Genomic DNA, 7,687 nt, shown 5'->3' on the forward strand with positions numbered 1-7,687 from the left:
ACCATGTCCAGACCATAAGACATTTATTGCCCAAACCTGGTCTACACTGATTTATAACTATAAAATTGTGTTTCTTAAAGTGGTCCACGAAACCACTTTGAGAAACCTGTTAACTGGTCATGCCAGTTTGTTTATTTACCGGCGCAGCTCCCATTAACTCCATTTCACTGTTTGCAGCCTAGGGGAGCTGCAGGAATCTGTGTGGGCCAGGCCACTGCTTCCTGCGGCTTCATTGGCTGCAAATGGCAAAACAGCCAATGGAAGCTGCTAGGCTCCGTGACCATTGCGCCGGTAAATAAACAAACTGGCGCAGCCAGTTAACAGATTTCTCGGACCACTTTGAGAAACACTGCTATAAAAGAATGATGGAATCTCCTGTCCCAAATAAAGAGGAACAATCTCTGTCACTGAAAATAATGAATACCATAATATTTTAATAATATCATTTTTAATCCTAAAGGATTCCAAGCAATATTCCCTGTAAGCTGTGCGCTTGTGCAGCTGTGCAGAAAAGATCCCAATGCTGATTAGCAGAGTGCTCACAATTGGATTTGTGTTTCTCCTGGTGGTGCACATTTGTGTGTGCTTTAGTGTGCATAACAAAATGTATTCTGCACATGAATGGGAAAAAATCTGCACATTGATGAAAAAGATCAGAAGGAACATTAATTCCAAGTTATTTTTACTGACTATATAATGCAGGGATGGGGAACCTAGGGCCCAAGGGCCAGATGCCGCCCAGCTTGCCTGGATCTGGCCCCTGGAGCTCAGGGCTGGAGCACACAAAATCTACTAGCTTGGGACCTTTTAGACTCTGATATGTGAGGGGAATGTGTGTGGCCCCTGACTGATTTTTCTGTGGGTTGATAGCCCCTGACCAAAAAAAAGTTTCCCCACCCCGATATAATGTATTGCACAAAACGTGTTAAAAGATTACTGAGATTGGAAAACTAAACACTTAAAAGTTAGGAAATGCCAAAATTCAGATTGCCTAAGAAGCTATCTTAAATTTGCATCTTTCCCCCCATTCACATGTGATTACATTATAATACTGCATTTAATGTCATGATCATTTACTATTTTTTCCATGAGGACCTGTACCTCATTCAGTGGACAGGATGAACCTGTACGAGGGATGGGTCAGGGTTGATAAGTGTAGAAAATTGTTGTCTGTAGGACCCAGGTTTGCATGGTACAAACATTGGAAGATGTGTTGTGAATGAAAAAGGGTGTTGCCCAAAGAGAAAAAATCATGGTTTTATGGCTAAAACAGTTAAATGCTATTCCAGGCATTTAACAGAACTTAATGTGTAGTCAATTTCACTCAGTCTCTCCTCTGTACAAAACACTAATTGGTTGCCCTTGCCCTTTGTGCACAGCAGTAGTGGCCAAACTTTTCTTGTCCTCCCATGCCTTGCCAGTAATGGAATCCGTCTGTGCTACTTCTCTTCCCCCCCCCCCCCCCGGCTTCCTCCCCTCACCTCATTACTTCATCGTTGGGTCAACAGAGGCACTTGAGCTGAAGGTGGAGCTGAGAGCTGAACTAGGGATGGAAGAGGAGATGTGGCTAGGGGCTGAGTGGAGCTGGGGCTGAGGCTTGAGTTGGGCAGTGCTCCTTCCCGGGTCCCTTCCCCTCCCTGCTAGTCCAGGCCTTGCCATTTGCTGGGAGTGTGACCCACAGTTTGGGCACCACTCACGTAGAGTCATACAGCAAGAAGGGAGGGGGAAATTAAAAATATTGTAAAAACTCCAACAATTGGCAGGAAAACTGCACAACAAAGAAAATACTTAAAATTATTTTTAACACTTTTTTTAAGCTGATAGAGCTGGTCTACATATAGCACTTTTATTTTGATAGATACAACTGTATCCATGCCAGTGGCTTCACCAATGAATTTATATTATAACTACGCTGAACTAGAAAAGGATACCTACATAAAACCTAAAATTCAGGTTGATCTTTTAACAAAAACAGCTTTTAAAAGTTTCAGGTTTCAGTTGGAAATGTTTGGGAATATGACCAGACCAAAAAAGCATTGATAACAATAACAAAAATAAAACATCATAGGATCCAAGCAATTCCTATTGAAGTCAATGGGGGTGTCTACACTAGCCACCCTAGTTCGAACTAGGGTGGATAATGTAGTCATTCGAACTTGCAAATGAAGCCCGGGATTAAAATATCCCGGGCTTTATTTGCATGTTCCCGGGCGCTGCCATTTTTAAATGCCTGGTAGTTTGGACTCCATGCTCGCGGCTACATGCAGCATGGGCTAGGTAGTTCGAACTAAAGCTCCTAATTCAGACTACCGTTACTCCTCATTGCAGTAGGGGCTTTAGTTCAAACTGACCAGCAGTGGCTGAATCAGGACGCCTGGGGCAGAGCAGCTGGGGTGCTGCCAGGTTGGTCCGGAGCGGCGCTGCGGGACCAACTCGGCAGCCCCCAGCTGCTCTACCCCAGGGGTAGGCAAGAAAAGCCTGGTCTGCTGTGGGGGGCACTAGCTGCACACCCCCCAGCAGACCAGGGAGACGGGGGTGGTGGGACCGCCCAAGTCCTCCACAGCTTTGCTCCGCTGCCTGGGCGTCTTTGCTCCCGGGCAAACGAGCAAAGCCGCCCAGGCGACGGCTTTGCTCGGGTGTCCCTGGTCTGCTGGGGGGGGGTCCAGCGGCTTTGCTGGACCTCCCCCCCCAGGAGACCAGGGAGACCGGGAGAAGCTTTTCTCGCCCCGGAGGACACGGGTGGCAACCCGCTGCCCGTGAGCTCCGGGGCGAGAAAAGCCCCGTTCATAAGTGCGGATCCGACATAAGTCGGATCCCCGTAAGTCGGGGACTGCCTGTATACAAGTGCAAGAAGTATGAGTAATATGCAGGAAGAACTTGAACATGGGATAATGCATCTGATTGGAATACTGGTATAGAGGGGGACAGCTTACTCAGGAAAGATAGGTGGGGAAAAAAGGGAGGAGGTGTTGCCTGATATATTAAGTTATACACTTGAACTGAGGTGGAAATGGACATAGGAGACAGATGTGATGAGAGTCTCTGGGGGTATGTCTACACTACAAAGTTAGTTCGAACTAACAGACGTTAGTTCGAACTAACTTTCATAGGCGCTACACTAGGTGTGTAGCCCCTTAATGCGAACTAGTGGGAGGCTAGCCCTCCCCAGGTTTCCAACACCAGGGAAACTCTTCTGCCCCCCTCCCGGCCCCGGACCTCTTAAAGAGGCACGGGCTGGCTACGGTGCCCGTGCCAGGTGCAAGCCTGCCAGCACCCAGCCAGCAGACCCTGCACCTGGCACGGATCGAGCCAGCCACCCAATGCCCCCCAGCACTCCCCCTCTTCCCGGGACCAGGCTGGCGGCTCCCGGGAGCTTGCCCGGGACCGCAAGAGGCGGGCACCCGCCTGGGCTAGTGCGGACATCGTGGACCTCGTCCACGATCTCCGCACTAGGCACAGGAAAGTGGCCGGCTTGGGCAGGAGAGCTGCCAGCCTGGCCACCCAGGAGCAGGTGTGCAAGAGAATCAAGGGGGTCCACTGAGACCTCCGACCCTGAGCCCTGAGCTTACAATGGCCGTCCTGGGTCAGACCAAAGGACCATCTAGCCCAGTAGCCTGTCTGCCGACAGCGGCCAACCCTAGGGACCCTGGAGGGGATGGACCGAAGACAGTGACCAAGCCATTTGTCTCGTGCCATCCCTCTCCAGCCTTCCACAAACCTTGGGCAGGGACATCACTCCTACCCCCTAGCTAATACCACTCCATGGACCCAACCTCCATGACTTGATCTCACTTCCCTTTAAACTCCAGTTCTAGCCTTCACAACCTCCTGCAGCAAGGAGTTCCACAGGTTGACTCTTTGCTTTGTGAAGAACAACTTTCTGTTATTAGTTTGAAGCCTGCTACCCATTCCTTTCCTTTGGTGTCCTCTAGTCCTTCTTTATGGGAACTAATGAAGAACTTTTCTGTATGCACCCTCTCCACCCAACTCCTGCTTTTAGAGACCTCCATCCTGTCCCCCCTCCATCTCCCCTTTTCTAAGCCGAGAAGTCCCAGTCTCTTTAGCCTCCCTTCATATGGGACCTGTTCCCAACCCCTGATCATTTTAGTTGCCCTCCCCTCTCTCAGCCTCTCTCTTCCTCTCTCCCACCTCCTTTTCCCAGTCTCCCCCAGTTTTGTTCAATAAAGACAGATTCCATTTTTGAACACAATTGTCCTTTATTTTGTACATCAAGAAAAGGGGCTAGGGAGGGGTAAGTGGAAGGAGGTGAGGAAGGAATGGGGTACGAACCCCCGATGGGGAGGACTGGGCTGGCTCTGTGGGCTTCTGGGGGTGGAAGCTCTCCTGCAGCCCCCCAATTGCCCCTTCTCCCCAGGTGGCAGCCTGCGGCAAGTGCAGCCGGGTTGATGGCCAAGTGCTGTGATGTGCCCAGTGTGGGTAGTCCGGGCACTCCAAGCCAGGACTGCTTTGCAAGCGGGGCACCCCTGAGAACTGTCTGTCCGGGGTGGGGGTCGGGACCCTTTAAGCACAGCCCTCGGCTAGCCTGAGACAGCATCTCCACGCTCTAAGTCCTGCTCTGATGCCCTGCCAGCACTGCTTCCAACCATCCTTAAGCCCGGTTCAGGGTCCACTTAATGTGGACATGCTAGTTCGAAACGCTAATTCGAACTAGTTTTTTAGTCTAGATCCGTTAGTTCGAATTAGCTTAGTTCGAATTAACGTTGTAGTGTAGACGTCCCCTATGTGTAGACGTCCTCTATGCTTTCTAGAGTGAAGAAGTCTGGATGTTCCATTAGCTTAACATCAAAGTTTTTAAACTGATTGTAAGAATTAATGCAGTGTTTTTGTAGCCATGTTGGTCCCAGAGCATTAGAGAGAGATAAAAGGTGGGTGAAGTAATACCTTGTATTGACCATCTTCTGTCAGTGAAAGAGACTCCTCCCTCTAGGTAAGTTAGAAAGCTTGTCTTTCTTACCAGAAGAAAGTTGGTCCACCAAAAAGATATTACCTCACTCAGCTTGTCTGTTTAAGGGTTCATTGCAGCATTTGAAACAAGGAAGTGATTGAGGTCTGAATAAGAATTTCATCAGTGGCAGTGTTATAGCCAAGTTCTAGAGTGATGACAGGCAATCTCACAGTAACGAGAGATGTGTGAGGGAAAAAATAAGTTCTAAGTCAATTTAGGATGAGTTCAATATTTTTTCCATGGCAATATTAGGGTCTGTGTTAAGGACAGTGATTGAGGAGTCATGAAGTAAACACATGAATGTTTGTTTTATCATGAAATTAGTTCATTGTTATCTAAGCAACAAGATCTCTCTTGCACACCCAACAATTTTTTTGTCAATAAGAAAACATAAGTGTTTGATCCACCAAAATCTCCTCCTGACCTGCAGAGTCACAGAGACTTCTCAGCTCTTTTATGTTCTGAACACATTCACTAAGGAAATCCGTTCAGTTTTTCACAGCCCTTTTCTTCTCAAGAGCAGGACTCTTTTAACCCATTATTATTGCTATGTTGCAGAATCCTCACAAGCAGTGTCTTCACTTAAAAAAATCACTGGATTGTAAATTGTGGTTCAAAATATGGAAGTTGGTCTGTTAGCATAAACACTCATTGAATGCTGACAAGTTTTAATAATAATTCTACAGTCAGACAAAACTTTCTCCATATGATCAGGCCAAAACACATTCTGTCTTAACCTAGCATTGTTTAATTGCTTTTCTGAAATAGCAGATTACAGGTCTGAGATTCTTCCATGCTGAAAGCCTCTTAAGCCTTAAGGCATTCTGAGGGCTAGTAAACCTATTGACATTAATGCTATTTGAGAGTACTCATGACTGCTAAGAAAGTACTCAAAAAGTGGGAGAATTAGGCCAGTGGCAAGTGTCTGGGAAGTTAAAGAGAAAAGTTGAAATTAAAAAAAAAAAAATTAGCTGTTGGTTTTCCAAACTATTTATAGGATTCTTGTTCAACCAAAAGAAGATTAAATCAACAAGGTCTCTGTTCACTTTAACAATGCGTAAAACTGCAGACAACAGCTGGTCATATGTTTTCAGTTGCAACTTTTTCAACAAAGTATTTCTTAAACATTTTTGTGAAAAAAATAAATTTTATTTCGAGTTTTCTATTGTTTCCATGAAAAAGCAAAACCTGAGAGCCAACATATTCAATTCTAGGGTTTTGGGTTTTTTTGTTTTTGAAAAATGAAACTTTAATTTTACTGAAAATCTTACTAAAAATCAAAGACTATTTGTTGTTTTTTAATTTATTCCGGAACAGTTATTCTGAACTAACTTATTTTGAAATAGCACATCTACACTGCAGGGAAGCCTCAAACTTAGTCGAGGCAGACTTCCCTAATGTAGATGTGCTATCTCGATTTAGAGCCCCACTGAGGAGGAATAACTTAGAATGGCCCTGGTGAAAGGCTATTTTGAAATAGCAGCAGTGGAGTGTCTATACACACCTTATTTTGAAATAGGTATTTTGGAATAGGGGTTATTCCTCGTAGAATGAGGTTTACAGATTTTGGAATAAGCCATCCATTATTTTGAAATTCTTTTGAAATAACGGAATGGCTGCGTAGACATTCACATTGTTATTTTGAAATAACGCTAGTTATCTCGAAATAATGGTGCAGTGTAGATGCACCCTTAGTTATAAAAACAGGATTGTGAATGTGATTTTAGCCCAATAATATTTGTAATTTCAGTTATTCTGTCCCGATCTCAAGTCACCAGGGGCACATCTATACTTACCATAAGATCGACACTCTGGAGGTTGATCTTCTAGTGTTAGATTTATGGGTCTATACTAGACCTATACTATACTAGACCCGCTAAATCGAATGCTGAGGGCAGCTCCTGCTGGCGCCTGGTACTCTTCCTTTAGTGAGGAGTAAGGGAATGCAACTGTCAACTTCCCACAATGTGGACACTGCCATAGTTCAGTTTAAGGTAAACCAACTCCAGCTATGAATTTTGTATAGTTGGAGTTGCGTATCTTAAGCCAACCTTCCAGGTCCAGTGTTGACTTGGCCCTAGTGATTTGGATAATTCTGTGAATTTATTTATGCGTGCATATGGATGATAGGAATTTCTATCTTGACATTTTCTATGCAAACCTTAAATATTTTTTGCATTTTCCTCACAATGTTAATGCTTTTCAGTTGCTTCAGTCTCCAGAGGAATGATACAGCTTTCATTGATATATCCATAGTCAAATATTTGCAAAATTTATATTGTTTTTATGATACTGTGTAGGGGAGTTCATTATGTTTCTCACAGCAAAAACATAACCTAATTGCATCATGATATCTATGAATCATATTAATCAGAGACATCTGTTGATAACCCCTGAAATGATTGTATTTCAACACTGCAGGAATTAATAGGCCTTATATGAAACAAACAAAAACATGAATGGAGTAATAATTTTAAATTCTGTCTTGTTATGATTTCTAGACTCTTAGGAATGTGCTGTGACTCATAGGCAAAAAATGAAGTACATTTTTTAGGTAATCTTAGAAAACCTATCCTATACACTACCAAGTTCAAATTTCTTCTAAAAGGTGTTTCTGCCGATATAATATTGAACAGAACAGATAGAAATACAATAAAGCCTGTATCCTACCCTACAGTAATTCTTTTATACAGGTTGAACTTCTGTAATCAAGAACTCTCT

The sequence above is a fragment of the Pelodiscus sinensis genome, chromosome 4 (genome assembly GCF_049634645.1).
Source record: "Pelodiscus sinensis isolate JC-2024 chromosome 4, ASM4963464v1, whole genome shotgun sequence".
NCBI lineage: Eukaryota > Metazoa > Chordata > Testudines > Trionychidae > Pelodiscus > Pelodiscus sinensis.